The sequence below is a fragment of the Chrysochloris asiatica genome, unplaced genomic scaffold, assembly GCF_000296735.1.
Source record: "Chrysochloris asiatica unplaced genomic scaffold, ChrAsi1.0 scaffold00537, whole genome shotgun sequence".
Lineage (NCBI taxonomy): Eukaryota > Metazoa > Chordata > Mammalia > Afrosoricida > Chrysochloridae > Chrysochloris > Chrysochloris asiatica.
The window spans coordinates 489,096-506,303 of record NW_006409055.1 but is presented as its reverse complement, the minus strand read 5'-3'; positions in this window follow the sequence as shown (position 1 = coordinate 506,303).

The following is a 17,208-nucleotide window of genomic DNA, read 5'->3' as shown; positions in this document are numbered from 1 at the left end:
TCCTAAAATGCTATTGAACTAAGGTCTAAACATGTTCAGATAACACAAATCTACTTATACAGTGAATATCATTAAACTAAAAGTCTAAACTGGACATTTTGAATCTTTATATCCCAAAACAATATCCTATTTTGTAAACCTTTAACTATTTATTCGTGGATGGTGAGAGCAAGACTAATCGTCCTAGAAAGTTGAGTTACATGGTTACACAAGGGACGCGGTGGAGAGGGCACTAGAATTATCATATCTTAACAATGCAGTGATTCCTAATATGAGAGCAATAACAAAACATGTGTCAGGTTAAAAGGCCAGGCCAGCACAATGCATGGCCTCACTTCTGAAACATTAACAGGTAATAAAATATATGATAGTTAATGAACACTTACAACAATTGGTAACATCTGTTAACTCCCCATTCCCCACACCCTACAAGGAAAGCAACAGAAAATCTCTGGAGTTTAAACAGTCCTTAAAGGGTTAAACAGTTCTTAAAATCTTCTCAGCTGTGGAAACGGCAGGCTGGCTCCTTGACGGAGGGGCTGTAATTGAGATGCACATGAATTCGCTCCTTCAAATGGGTCCTCGCTATAGGTTCAAATCAGTCCGGCTGGAATTGGTGTTGAAGAGTCTTTGTTCTGAAAAATAGCCTAAAACTTTTGTTCTTTTTGATTAATAATATATTTAAAATACTAGAATCAGAAAACAGAGGAGAGGAGATTAATCGCAGGTGAATCACGAATTGAGAATGGCTAGCATAGCTCAGAAGAGTTTAAAAGGACTGATAGCCTAAATCCTGCTTGCCATTTTGGGATTTTATCTTTATAGGAGCAGGCTCTCCTTGTAAAGTTCTTCCTAACCCTTCTCCTGGGACGAAGCCCCTCTGCATCATTTGCTGGACAGCAGGATCATTGGAGGAAATGAGCAGAGTGCCTATTTGATCTAAAATATCTCTACCCCATAAAGTAAGAGGCAGAGAAGACACAATGAATGGTTGAAAAGTACCAGTATGTTCTTCATCTTTCCAATGTAGAATGCTAGAACTTTGAGCAACATTAGAAGCTTTACCTATACCAACTAGGCAAGAAGGGGTAGGGGTATTGGGCCAGGAGGAAGGCCAGTCCTGTCCAGCAATACACGAGATATCTGCTCTAGTGTTTAAAACTCCCTCTATACATTTGCCTTCAATCATTAGGGTCCTAGTGGGACGACCTCTTTTAATTTTCTCTACCCAAAAGACCAGATCACTGGAGCCAAAGGCAGCATCATTTCGAGGGGTGTTGGTGAGGGTTAAGCCATGTTTAACAACAGGAAATAGAAGTAATTGGGCAATGCATTGACCAGCATATATCTGTTGAGTTTTTGTAGGAGGCTTAATTAAAATGTTTAATTCTCCAGTATAGTCTGCATCTATTACTCCTGGCAATACAAGGATGCCTTGTACAAAAGCAGAGCTTCTTCCAATAACTAGACCTACACTTTCAGGGGGAAGAGGGCTAAAAATACCAGTTGGAATTTTCATAACTGGTGAGTCTGGAGTTACTATGACTGAGGAGGAGGCACACAAGTCAAATTCTGCGCTCCTTAATGTGGCTCTGAGGCCGACGATTGTGTTTGGAGTAGTTCTGGCCTGAAGGGATTGGTCAGCGACATCCCCATTATTTGAGGGGCCTGAGACTGGGCCCAAAGGTGGTTTCCCTGCATTTGCTGTTGAGGCCTCAAAGGGGTACCATTTTTATGAAATTTAGATATACAATCTCTCTTCCAATGATATCCTTTCCCACATCTAGGGCAGAGGGTGGCAGGGGCCCCTCTTGCAGATTATAGCTGGGGTGGGTGGGTGGTAGAAAACACACCCTTCCCCTGAGGGCAATATCGCTGGAAGTGCCCTGGGTTACTACAGGAAAAACATACTCCTCCAGGAAAATTTCCTTGCAAGGTGGCAGCAATTGCCAGGCCCTGAGCCACAGATGGGGAGAAATCAGCACATAAATGAACATAATCACCTATAGTAGCATCTCTTGCACAGGTTTTAAGGAGAGCCTGACAGGTTTTGTTAGCATTCTCATAGGCAAGTAGTTTTATAACCAAGTCAGCAGCAGTAGTATTGGCCACCATCTTCATGACCACATCAGTCAGACGAGCTATAAAATCAGCATAAGGTTCAGTAGGGCTTTGTCTAATTTCAGACCAAGGTGTAACATGGTTTTCTGAGGAAGAGAGAGTACGCCAAGCTCTTAAATCACAAATGGAGATTTCTCTCAAAATATTTCTAGGAATTTGCAGTTGCCGATCTAATTAGGCCCATCTTCCTATTTCCATATAAACAGGGAATCCCTTGAGTTCATATTCATCAGCTATAACATCTTTTTCAGAAAGCAATTTTTTAACCTCATCTTCGTAGTTAATTTTCCACATTAAAAATTGTCCCCCAGATAAATAGGGACGAGCTACGGTTTGCCAATCAGAAGGGGTGAGGTGTGAGCCAGATAAGGTTTCTAGCAGTGAGAGGACATATGGTGCAGTAGGACCATAGTTAGTGGAACCTTCTTTCAAATATTTTAGTATAATAAGAGAGACTGGATCCCAGTCCGGTTCATCCTCTTTATCGTAAATGACGGGGAAAGAAAAGAAGGGGTCATCCAGCCAGCGGGCCTCTTTCATAGCTGCATGGAGGCAGGAACGCCGAGACACAGCCTCACTTTTGCCTAAGTAGTAGACAGCTGTAATTAGAAGACCAGTCTAGCTCATTATAACGAGTAGCTTTCTCCTCTACAGTAAACTCATTCTTGGGACTTAGTTTCTCACAGTCTGAACTAGAAGAGTCAGACAGCTCTTGCAAGTCAGATAAATCTGCTATACGCTTAGGGGTTGGGTGTTTTTTTAGCAAACTTTTTCAGTTTTGTTTTATTTAGGAGTGATGAAGGCTCATCATAACCCCGAAAATCATTCTCAGAATCGTCAGGTAAATCAGCAATTTCAGCATGAGTAAGCGCTTGTTTAACAATATACCAATACGTGATTGCATTTTCAGGAATCGGGTCGTCACTATAATCTCTGTGATCTATAAGCCACAGTTTCATATCATGTCCTATTCTTTCCCAATCGGCTTCAGCGAATGTTCCATTATCAGGAAACCAGGGACTAATCATCTGAATAAACTTAGAAAAATCAGACAAGTTTCCTTCATCAACGTGAATTCCCTTTTTTTGCAGAAGCTTCTTAAGGATTTTAAGATACATAAAATGAGAGCTGGATTCTACCTGACCCCTGCTTTTCAATCCCTTCCTGTTAGTGTCCTTACCAGACCGAGCACAATCAGTTACCCCAATCTTCGAGCCCCACGTTGGGCGCCATTCTGCCGGGGTCTGGCCTCGGCAAGGGGGTGAGGACCCGAAGATGGGGTGTCCGGTGATGTTGGTGAGAGAGAGAGAGAAAAAAAAAAAACAGATACAGAGAAAACAGATACAAAGAAGACAGACACCCAGGCTTGATGTAAGCTGCCAGACAGACTGCTCAGTGGCTGACATTTTCCCTTCTCAGACTAACTCTAGGTGGGATGTCTGGAGAGGCGAGAGAGAAAAGAAACACTCGGAGACCAGAGTAGATGCAAAACCGGCAGACAGCCTCTTCATACCCTGCAAGCAATAATGCCCCGCAAGCAATAATGCCCTGAAAGCAATAATGCCCGCAGACTTAAGTCTGCGTCCGTATTTTATTTCCTCTCTTTCAGGGAGGGATCTTTACAGAAGAAGAATGGTATTATTCAGACAAGACAATCTTTAAGATAAGTTAAGCCAGTAAACCTTACTTAAACCAATATTCTTTTCTTCCTTACTGGGTTTAACCTTCACTTGTATCAAACTGATTGAACACAGGGTGGTTCGAGGGAGTTGTCCCCCTTGTCCTTAATCCCGTATTCCCAGAATTTACCACTCCACCCCAAGTGAATATACCCCAGGCAGTTCCTCTCCAGAGCCTCCCTGCTTAATCCCAGTAAACCTGTCCTTGTTCGTCCTCTGAGGAAGTTTTACTGCCTTGGTTCTAGGGGGAAAATCTTGACCTTAGAAACTTAGGGGAATATTGCATTTCTCTGTGGACATCCAGGGCTCATGTTTGAAATTAAATAAATATAACTGAACACTAAGATGAAAAACAATTTGCTATTAACTGCCAAGTGGCTAGATCTGTTACACTCGGGCCTATAGGGCTTCGAACCTCTGCACGGTCTGCAACACCAGATGAGTACAAGATGTCCATATACAAAGAGTTAGTTACATGGCAGATGCATCCAAATATCCATATACACAGAGCTAGTTGCATGGCAGATGAGACCAAGATATCCATTTACAGAGTCCTTGCTACATTGCAGACAACTGTAAAATGTGCATGTACAGAGAGCTAGCTATATGGCAGAATAATCAGCCTGTCCATATAGAAAGACATAACTACATGGCAGAGGAGTGCAACATGTCCTTATACTGAGTGCTAACTCCATGAAAGGAAAGGCCATGGTAGATGAGTCCAATCTGTCTATATCCTGAGAGCTAGCTACTTGGCAGCTTATTCCAACATGTCCATATACTGAGAGCTAGCTACATGTCAGACGATATCAAAATGTCCATATACAGAGAGAATTAAATGGTAGATGAGTCAAACATGTCCATATACAGAGAGATAGCTACATGGCAGACAATCCAAAATGTACATATACAGAGATCTAACTACATGGCAGATGAGTCCATCATGTCCATATACACAGAACTAGGTACATGTTACATGAGTCTAATATGCCCAAATAGAGAAAGCTAACTACATTGCACATGAGTCTAACATATCCATATACAGATAGTTAGGTATATGGAAGACGAATCCAAAATGTCCATATACAGAGATCTAGCTACATGGCAGATGAATTCAACATGTCTATATACAGAGAAATATCTACATGGCAGATGAGACCAACATGTCCGTATATGGAGAGCTAGCTACATGCAGACAAATCCAAAATATCCATATATAGAGAGCTAGCTACATGGTAGACGAGTCCAAAATGCCCACATACAGAGAGCTAGCTACATGGGACATGAGTCCAACATGTCCATATACAGAGAGCAAGCTACATGGGAGAGGAGTCCAACATGTCCATATACAGAGAGCTAATTAGATAGCAGATGACTCCATCATGTCCGTATACAGTGAGCTAAATAAATGGCAGACAATCCAATATGTCCATATACAGAAAGCTAGCTATGTGGCAGATGAATCCAACATATCCGTATAGAGAGTGTTAACTACATGGAATTCAAATCCAATTTGTTCATATACAGACAGCTACTTACATGGCACAGAAGTCCAAAATGTGCATTTAAAGAGAGCTAGCTACATGGCAGATGATTCCATCATGTCCACATACAGAGTGCTAGCTAGCTACATGGCAGATGAGCCCAACCTGTCCATATAAAGACAGCTGGCTACATGGCAGAGGAGTCCAACATATCCATATACAGAGAGCTAAATACAAGGTGGATTAGTTCAAAATGTCCATATACAGAGTGCTAGCTGAATGGCAAAGGAGTCCAAAATGTCCATATACATAGTACAAGCTAAATATTAGATGAGTCTAACATGTCGATATACAGAGATATAGCTACATTGCAGATTAATCCAATATATCCATATCCAGAGAGTTAGCTATATAGCAGATGAGTACAGCATGTTCACATACAGAGAGGTAGTTACATAGCAGATGAGTCCAAGATGTCCATATACAGAGTTAGTCACATGGCAGGCCCGTCTAAAATATCCATATACACAGAGCTAGCTGCATGGCAGATGAGTCCAACATATCCAAATACACAGAGCTCACTACATTGCAGACAACACCAAAACATGCATGTACAGAGAGCTAGCTATATGGCAGATGAGTCCAACCTGTACATATAGAAAAAGATAGCTATATGGCACATGAGCCCAACTTGTCCATATACAGAGAACTAGAAACATGGCGGATGAGTCCAACATGTCCATACAGAGAAAGCTAGCTACATCACAGATTAATTCAATATATCCATATGCAAAGAGTTAGCTATATAGCAGATGAGTCCAACATGTCCACATACAGAGAGCTAGCTACATAGCAGATGAGTCCAAGATGTCCATATACAGAGATAGTTACATGGCAAACATGTCTAAAATATCCATATACACAGAGATTGCTGCATGACTAATGAGTCCAACATATCCATATACAAAGAGCTCACTACATTGCAGTTAACGCCAAAAAGTGCATGTACAGAGAGCTAGCTATATGGCAGATTAGTCAAACCTGTATATATAGAAAGAGATAGCTACATGGCAGATGAGTCCAACCTGTCCATATACAGAGAGCTAGCTACATGGCAGACGAATCCAACATGTGCATATACAGAGAGTAAACTACATGGTAGCAAAATCCAACATGTCCATAGAGAGAGAGCTAGCTACATGACAGATGAGTCCAACTTGTCCATATAAACAGAGAGCTACATGGCAGATGAGTCAAACATGTCATTATATAGAGAGATAGCTACATGGCAGATGAGTCCAACATAGATGCCTATGTAGTGGGCAGTGGCAGGCCGAGAACATTCCAATCTTGAGAGAATGACAACAATGGACTGATGGTGCCAGCAGACTTGCCCCATACAGATTATCACAACCCTTCCATTTGTAAAATACACTACCTGAGAAGTGCAGCAGAACCAAGTGTGCTGTATGCTTTCTAAAGGAGTTTAGAGATGAGTCCAACATGTTCATATACAGAAAGCTACCTACATGGCAGTTGAGTCCAACATTTTCATACACAGAGAGCTATCTACATTGCAGGTGAACGCAAAATGTTTATATTCAGACAGGTAGCTACATGACATATGAGTCCATCTTGTCCATATATTGAGAGGAAGCTACATGGCAGATAAGTCCAGCATGTCCATATACTGAGAGGAAGTTACATGACAGATAAGTCCATCATATCCATTACATACAGCTAGCTACATGGCAGATGTGTCCATAATTTCCATATAGAGAGAGCTAGCTACATGGCAGATGAGTCCAAACTGCCCATATACAGACAGAACTAAATGGCAGTTGAGTCCAACATGTCCATATAAAGAGAGATAGCTACATGGCAGATGAGTCCAAAATGTCCATAAACAAAGAGTTAGCGATGTTCCAGTTTGTCACGGTGGCCAGACGGCACAGGTGAGAGGGGCTCCAGGTTCAGGGGAGAGGAACTCGCGAGGGAGGCCTAACTGGGGCGAACCCACACCCTTGCAGCCACAATAAATTTCGGTACTTCAGAATCTTAAACCCACTTTTTTGAGAAATCACCGTACTGAGTAATTACTGGCTTTTTAGACTTGTGCCTGCCGCAGCATGCAGCTGCAACCCCAGCTCCTTTGGGCTTGGGGGCTGGGCGGAACCCGTTAGTGCGGACCCTCCAGAGGTAGGGGGCCTCGAACAGGGAGAACCACTGAAGATGGGGGGAGGATATGGCGGGGGACATCTGCCCTAGAGTGGGATTTTGGTGTATACAGTGGGCAGAGAGAAGTTAGTTTAAAACAACAACAACAAACAGACGAACAGGAAAAGAGGAGAAGTGGTGAATGTCTGACGTAAACAGGCGCAGACTGTGCTGGCCCAACCGAGCGACCTCTACCCTGCTCAATTGAGCCATGTTCACCCACTCGCGAACTCTATCTGTGTCTCTCTTTTTTAAGCTGGGTTAGCAAGAGTCCCAGCGTGACTCTGAGGGAGAGGGTGCCACTACAGAGTCCTTTGAACTGCAGGGTCGGGGGTTCAAGCTCACCAACTGTTCCTCAGGAACCCTATCTGGGTCTCCCTTTTTTTAGCTGGTTTAGCAGGAGTCCCAGCGTGGCTCTGAGGGCTGGGACGCCACTACAGAGTCCTTTGAACTGCAGGGTCGGGGGTTCAAGCTCACCAACTGTTCCTCAGGAACCCTATCTGGGTCTCCCTTTTTTTAGCTGGTTTAGCAGGAGTCCCAGCATGGCTCTGAGGGCGAGGGCGCCATTACAGAGTCTTTTGAACTGCAGGGTCCGGGGTTCAAGTACACCAACTGCTCCATAGAAACCCTATAAAGGGTCATTACGGTTTGCAATAGACTCAACAGCGCCTAACAACCAGTAGAGGAGGGCAGAGTGACCGAAAGAGGGTTAGGACATTAAAGACATACCTACATTAAGCCACAGATTTTCTTAGTATTATTATTGTTGTTGTTGTTTTATAATATTTTTTTCTTTCTTTTTTCGTTTCTTCTTCCTCTTTTTCTCCTCCACCCCACCCCCTCTTTTTTGTGAGGGGAGAATACGGTATTGAGTCTTGTTTTGGCTGGTGCTACATCATTTTCTTCTGGATATATATATATTTCTCTTTTTCTTCACCCAGCTCCCCTTCCCGTTTCTGTGATTAGAGATTGCTGTATTAAGCCTTGATTTCACTGGTCCTGCATTATTTTCTTCTGGGTTTTCTTTTTCTTCTTTTCTCTATTTTTCTTTCTTCACTTTTTCCTCTTTTTCTCATTTTTGTTTTTGTTTTTAATTCTGACGTTGTTTTTTACCTGGGTGCTGTTGTTTGGTTGTTACAAGCCTCCCTTCTGCTATTGGAGGAATCTTTGTCTCCCTATATTACACAAGAAGAGTCAGAAACTGCTGCCAAGCTGCATTCACACTGTATAAAACACCAAAACCCAGGCAATAACCAATACCAGCTGCAAGACCAAGGAAACAGGCAGAACCTGTGAAAGTTACTATTAGTCAAGCAATAAGAAGAGTGAAAAGGGAAGACCACAGCCTGACCACATATTCCTGGAAGAAACCAGAAAGCATAAAAACAAACAAACAAAAAAGTACCAAAATACATATTCATTTAAGTATTAGGGCCACAGATAAACATCAAACATGCCCAAGAAGCAAAAACAGATGACCATATCAGCACATGTCCAGAAAAAAGATAAAATATCTGAGATAAATGACCCAGAAGTAGATCTGGACTCCATTCTGGAAGGAGGGCAGGCCCTGGAAATGCCTGAGAAATAATTCAGAAAAATGATTATAAAATGTTTTAAAACATTTTACAATGGAGTTGAGAAAAATAAGGAAGAAGTCAGGAAAGTGCTAAAAGAGCAATCAAACAAGATAGATACAGCATTAGAAACGATGCAAAGCTTACAGAAAGAGGAACAAACAATAAAAAAGCAAAATGGCAGAAATAGAAAACACTCTGAAAGGACAGAGGAGTAGAATAGATGAGATGGAAGGAAGAATCAGTGAGCTGGAAGACAAGTCTCTCAATACCACTAAGATAGATGAACAAACACACACACAAAAAAAATAAAAAATTCAGAGGAAGGTATAAGATTCATGTTGGACAACATGAAGAGGAATAACTTAAGAATTATTGGCATCCAGAACAAGAAGAATTACACAAGTCCACAGAGGAAATAGTCGAAAAGCTACTGGAAGAAAATTTCTCCAACATCCTGAAAAGGGAAAAAATAAACATACAAGAAGCTGAACGAACTCCAAGAAGAGCACACCCCAAAAGAAAATCACCAAGACATATCATAGTCAAGCTCTCCAAACTCAAAGATAAGGAGACGCTTCTGAAAGCAGCCAGAGAAAACAGAAGGGTCACATACAAAGGCAAGCAAGTCAGATTAAGCTCAGATCTCTCAGCAGGAACCATGCAATCGAGATGGCAGTGGGGAGACATATATAAAACCCTGGAAGAAAAAAACTGCTGACCAAGAATCCTTTATCCAGCAAAGCTATCAATCAAATATGATGGTGTAATCAAAACATTGCAGGATAAACAGAAGCTATGGGAATTTACCAAAGCCAATCCTGCACTACAAAACAACCTAAAGGGAGTTCTGTGGACTGAGAACCAACAAGAACAGACAACAACCAGAGACTGAAATAAGTGGCAGCACCTCCCTGAATTAAGTCAACAGAAAGAAGACTCGGTAACAAAACAAAACTATAAGAACAAATTCAGAGACTCTGGAAGGTTAGTCTATGACCAAAACAAGTACATTGTAAAAGAAGGTAAACATATAGGAAAAGAGATCCAGATAGGGAGAAGGTCAGGTCGATTACAGGATAAAATAGTCTGCAACAAATGGTCAAAAAAGCTAATGGACTATAAGACAACCTCAATGAAAATTAACGCTTCACAACATACCAAGAGAATGAAAACCCAGGAAGAATAAGAAAACATTAAAGCTATGCGGAAACTTACAAGAAAGAATGCAAAAATCTTGAACTCAACAAATAAAGACAAACAGAACAAAGAAGCAGCAACACCACACACACAAAAAATGTAATGACAGCAATTAATCAATACCTATCGATAATTACACTGAACTGAAATGGATTAAATGCACCTGTTAAGAGATGGAGGGTGGCAGAATGGATAAGGAAACAAGATCCTTCAATATGCTGCCTGCAAGAGACACATCTCACACACAGGGACAAAAAGAGATTAAAAGTTAAAGGATGGAACAAAAAAAATCAAGCCAATTCCAATAAAAAGCGAACAGAAGTGGCAGTACTAATTTCGTATAAAATAAACTTTAAGGCAAAACCCAGCATAATAGATAAATATGGACATTATATCATGATTACATGGACAATAGAAGAAGATGAAATAACCATATTAATTATCTATGTTCCCAATGAAAGAGTGCCAAAATATATAAAACAAACTCTTATAGACTTGAAGAAAGAAATAATGGGTGAATTTAATACTCCACTTTCAAAAATGGATAGAACAACAAGAAAGAAATTTGACAAAGACACAGAAAAAATAAACAACACACTCAGCCAACTGGACCTCATAGATGTGTACAGAGCATTCAACCCAACAACTGCACAATACACATTCTTCTCAAGTGCACATGGAAAATTCTCCAGAATAGACCATTTTTTTGTTGTTTTTTGTTAATGTTTTATTGTGAATTATATGATAGTTTACATGAGAGAACCTCAGTTCTATATTCATTCCATCATATATCATTACATTGTCATGGTTCCAATCCCCTCCATGCATCATCTTCCGACCAAAGGGCATATCCTAGAAGCCCGTGCTCTACACTCCCCCCTACCTCTCAGTCTTCGGCCCACAGTTCCTCTCCCTCTCTGGATCCAAATCCACAGCCATTTCATCCCTTCATGTCATCATCTCTGTCTCCATCTCAGGCATCTCCGGTTCTCTGGGTGCGGTCCCATTCTCGGCTCTTATCCGTTGGTGGTCCCAGAGACCTCTGCTCCTAGACTGGAGAAATAATTGCTCTCTTCCTTGCTACAAAGCATCTACCCTTGCATTTCCAACACTCACAGTCCGTCTTGATAACCATTATTCACTACAGTATCATACATATCCCATCTGTATTCCATTTCATCAGCTCCACCGAGACAAATTGGAGAGTACTCACTGGTGATTCTGCCTTCACTTATGCCCCCTAGCTCTAGGTTCCCTCTTGAAAGCTTGTAAGCCAGTTACTTCTTGCCTTTGTAGTCCCTCCCTCCCCGTTTGGATATCCAATGTCCAAGTTGCCTCTCTCTGTCTGCTCTGTGTATGGAAGGGGTGGGAATGTTTCTTGCTGTAAGGATTTGTTGCCTCTTTTGTGTCACTGCATTCGTATGCATAGGTCAAGTTCATCAGCGTGGATCAGCTCAATCTTCTTCCACCACCACCCCTAATTTCTTCTCCTGGTTGAGCTCTGATCATCCAGTCATCCAGTCCCGGTCACGTGGGTGTAATCTGCAAGTGTGGGTGTTCTTGTGTACATGCCCTCTCTTCCCATAATCCTGCAGATCCATTCTCCACTTGAGTCCTCCGTGACCACATCACTGACTCTGGGCCCAGGAGTCCTCGGGTATCCTTGCACTGCTTGCCAACCAGGTCCCCAACCAAGTCCACAGAAGCCCTCTGATTATTGTGAGGCATAGCTCGCTGCTTCATTGCTGCCTTTACCCCATTTCTTCCCAACAGTGATGCGTGTGTTTACCAATCCGAGCATGCATTTCCACTGAGTCTCAGTTTTTGGGGGGTGGTCTACGTTGGTGGGACCCAAATGACTGCCCCAATGTCTCCTAGGGGAGTGACCCATTTGTTCCCGTAGTAGCAGTCCATCTGTCTCCATTGTGTCATGTTTTTCCTTTAGGTCTTCCATTCGAGACGTATCTTTTCTTCTTCTCACTGGTCCATGCTCATCAGCTCATCCCTTCAAGTGGGGATTTCTCATCTCTGGTGATCTGCATGTGGTTTTGGTTTCTACCTATAGTTTTATGTATTGAGAAGGCTCCGCAGAAAGCCTCATTCACCAGGTACGCTGTAGCCCCATTTTAGGTATTCCAATCAGATAAAGGCAGAAGACAGACTTACAAGCCTTCTAGGGTGATGTTTCTGACTGTTCCTTTCTCTCCCCTCCATTGTCTACTCTATATTATAATGCAAGGGAAACCAAGATTTAAAAAAAACAGTCAAGCATCTTAACACGATTCCCCACCCATTTCAACCATGGGTCAATCCCTGTATCTCAGAGCCCTGGAGCTCCAAGGCTGTGCACACATTGTCCTTTATCTCTGTCCCACTTGGTCCGTCTAAACATGCCCTATTGTTCTCCCATCTGCCCCTTTTCTCCACTTCCCTCTCCCTCGCTGTCTATTCCCCCCTCCCCTTCACCCAAGCACTCCTGAGCCCAATTCCATGGAACATTCTCAAGAATAGACCATGTTTTAGGCCATAGAACAAATCTACATAAATTTACAAATATCAATATACTATAAAGCATCTTCTCAGATCACAATGCTATCAAATTAGAAATCAACAATAGGAAGACCAAGGAAATCAAGTCTAATGCATGAAAACTGAATAACAGCCTGCTGAAAACCGACTGGGTGGTAGAAGAAATTAAACGTGAATTCCCAAAGTTTCTAGAAATAAATGAGAATGAAAACACAATATACTAAAATCGATGGGACAAGGTGAAAGCAGTGATGAGAGGACAATTTATTGCAATAAACACATTCATCCAAAAAGAAGAAAGAACTAAAATTAACACATTAACATAACATCTACAACAACTAGAAACAGGTCAACAGAGCGATCCCACAGCCACCAAAAGAAAAGAAATAATAAAGCTTAGAGCAGAAATGAATAAGATAAACAACAGAAAAACTACAGAAACAATCAACAGGACAGGAAGCTGATTCTTTGAAAGAATTAACAAAATCGACAGACCATTCACAAACCTAACAAAAGAAAAGAGGGAGAAGACACAAATAACACACATTTGAAATCACATGGGTGATGTCACACCGGAACCAAAGGAAATCAATAGGATAATAACAGAATACTATGAAGAGTTGTACTCCAAAAAATTTGAAAACTTAGAAGAGATGGATGCATTTTTAGATAAACACAACCTACCTAAACTTACACACAGTGAAGTAGAAAACCTGAACAGACACATAACAAAAGAAGATATTGATCAGGTCATCAAAAGACTTCCAACCAAAAAAAGTCCAGGCCCAGACTGCTTCACTGGTGAATTCTAGCAAACATTCATGGAAGAGCTGTCACCAACACTACTCAAATTATTCCAGAATATAGAAGAGGATGGAAAACTCCCTTACACATTCTATGAAGCAATTATAACCCTTATACCAAAACCAGGGAAGGACGTCACTAAGAAGGAAAACTACAGACCAATATCACTCATGAAAATATATGCTAAAATTCTCAGCAAAATCCTATCCAATGGAATTCAGCCACACATCAATGAGCTAGTGACAAGGCAGACAATCCAAAATGTCCATATACAGAGAGCTAACTACATGGCAGATGATTCATCATGTCCATATACATAGAACTAGTTACATGTCAGATGAGTCTAATGTCCATATAGAGAAAGTTATCTACATGGCAGATGAGTCCAACATATTCATATACAGAGAGCTAGGTGCATGGCAGACAAATCTAAAATGTCCATATACAGAGAAGTAGCAACATGGCAGACAAGTCAAAAATGTCAATATACAGAAAGCTAGCTACATGGAAGATGAGTCCAACCTGCCCATATACAGAGAACACTAAATGGCAGATAAGTCAAACATGTCCATATGGAGAGAGCTGGTTTTATGGCAGATTAGTCTATCTTGTCCATATACACAGAACTAGCTACATGTCAGGTGATCCTAATATGTCCATATAGAGAAAGCTTTCTACATGGCAGATGAGTCCAATATATCCATATACAAAGAGCTGGGTACATGGCAGATGAAGCCAACATGTCTATATACAGAGAAATATCTACATGGCAGATGAGTCCAACATGACCATATACGGAGAGCTAGCTACATGGCAGATGAGGATAACCTGTACATAAATTGAGAGATATATACAGGGTAGATGAGTTCAACCTGTCCATATACAGAGAGCTAGCTACATGGCAGAGGAGTCCAACATGTTCATATACTCAGAGATAGCAACATGGCAAATAAGTTCAACATGTCCATACACTGAGAGTTAGCTTCATTGCAGATGAGTCAAAAATGTCTATATACAGAGAGTGAGATACATGGCAAATAAATGCAACATGTCTATATACAGAGAGCTAGCTACATAGCAGATGACTCCATCATGTCCATATACAGTGAGCTAGCTAAATGGCAGACAATGCAAAATGTCCATATACTGAGTGCTAGCTATCTGGCAGATGAGTCCAATATGTCCATATACGAAAGCTGGTTACGTGGCAGATGAGTCCAACATCCATAGAGAGAGAGCTAACTACATGGAATACGAATCAAAATTGCCCATAAACAGAGAGGTAGCTACATGGCAAACCAGTCCAAAATATGCATGTACAAAGAGCTAGCTACATGGCAGATGTGTCTTTCATGTCCACATTCATAGAGCAGGCTTCATAGCAGATGAATCCAACATGTCCATAAACAGACAGCTAGCTACATGGCAGACAAGTTCAAAATGTGCATGTAAAGAGAGCTAGCTATATGGCAGATGAGTCCAACATGTCCATATACACAGGACTAGCTACATAAAAGATGAGTCCAACATGTGTATATACAGAGAGCTAGCTACATGGGAGACAAATCCAAAATATCCATATACAGATAGGTAGCTGCATGGCAGACAAGTCTAATATTTCCATATTCAGATAGGTTGCTACATGAAAGAATAGTTCAACATATCCATATAAAGTGTACTAGCTACTTGGCAGATGAGTCCAACATGTCCTTATACAGAGAGCTAGCTACATGACATATAAATCCAATATATTCATATACAGTGTGGTATTTACATAGCAGATGAATCCATCATCTTAGAACTAGCTAAATGGCAGATGAGTCAAATATGTCCATATACAGAAAGGTAGCTACATGGCAGATCAGTCCAAACTATCTATATAGAGAGAGCTAGGTACATGACAGACGATTCAAAAATAACCATATATAGTTATCTACAATGCAGATGAGTTTAACATGTCCATATACAGAGTACTATCTACATGGCACATAAGTCCAGAGTGTCCATATACTATGAGCTACCTACATGGGAGATAAGTCCAACATATCCATATACAAAAAGCTAACTACTTGAGAGATGAGTCCAACATGTCAACATAGAAGGAGATAGCCAGATGGCAGATGGGTCCAACCTGTCCATATACAGAAAACTAGCTACATGGCAGAGGAGGCCAACATGTCCATATAGAGAAAGCTAGCTACATGCAGATAAGTTCAACATGTACATATACAGAAAGCTAGCTTCATGGCAGGTAAGTCCAACATGTCTGTCTAAAAGGAGCTAGCTACACTGCAGATAAATCAAATATGTCCATATTCCAAGACCGAGCTACCTGGCAGATAAATTCAGCATGTCCATACACAGAGAGATACATGGCAGATAAGTCCATCATGTCCACATACAGAGAGATAGCTACATGCCAGATGAGTCCAACCTCTCCATAAAGAGAGAGATATCTACATGGCAGATGAGCCCAACCTAGCTACATCGCAGAAAAATCCAATATATTCATATACAGACAGTTAGCTCTATAGCAGATGAGTCCAACATGTCCATATACAAGACAGATGGATCTAACCTGTCCATATACTGAGAGCTAGCTACATGACAGAGGAGTCCAACATGTCCACATACAGAGAGCTAGCTACATGCCAGATGAGCCCAACCTGTCCATAAGGAGAGAGCTAGCTACTTGGCAGTTATGTTCAACATGTCTATATACAGAAAGCTAGATACAAGGCAGATGAGTCCAACATGTCCATATATAGAGAGCTAGCTACATAGCAGAAGAATTCAAAATGTCCATATATAGAGAGCGAGCTACATAGCAGATCAATCCTACATGTTCATATACAGAGAGTTAGCTATGTGGCAGATAAACCCAACATGACCATATACATGGGGCTACCTACATGGTAGATGAGTCCAACAAGTCCATATACGCAGAGCTAGTTACAAAGCAGAAGAGTTCAAAATGTCCATATACATAGAGTGAGCTACATGGTAGATGAGTCAAACAACTCCATATACAGAGAACTAGCTAAATAGCAGAAGAATTCAAAATCTCCATATAGAGATTGATCTACATGGAAGATGAGTCCAACATGTCCATATATAGAGAGCTAGCTACATGGCAGATGAATCCAACATATCCCTATACAGACAGCCAGTTACATGGCAGATAAGTCCATCCTATCTATATACAGAAAGGTAGCTAAATGGCAGATGAGTGCAACCTGAACATATACATAGAGCTAGCTACATGGCAGATTAATCCTACATGTCCATATATACAGAGAGCCAGCTAGATGGCAAATGAGTCCATCTTGTCCATATACAGAGAGCTAGCTACATGGCAGATGAGTGCAACAAGTCCATATACATAGGGCTAGCTACATAGCAGATGAGCCCAACATGTCTATATAAAGAGCTAGCTACATGACATTTAAGTCTAACAAAGCCATATACAGAGACCTAGCTATATGGCAGATGAGTCCAAAATGTCCATGTACAAAATGTTAGCTACATCGTATATCAGTCCAACATGTCCATATACTCAGTAAGCGACATGGCAAATGAGTCCATCTTGTCCATATA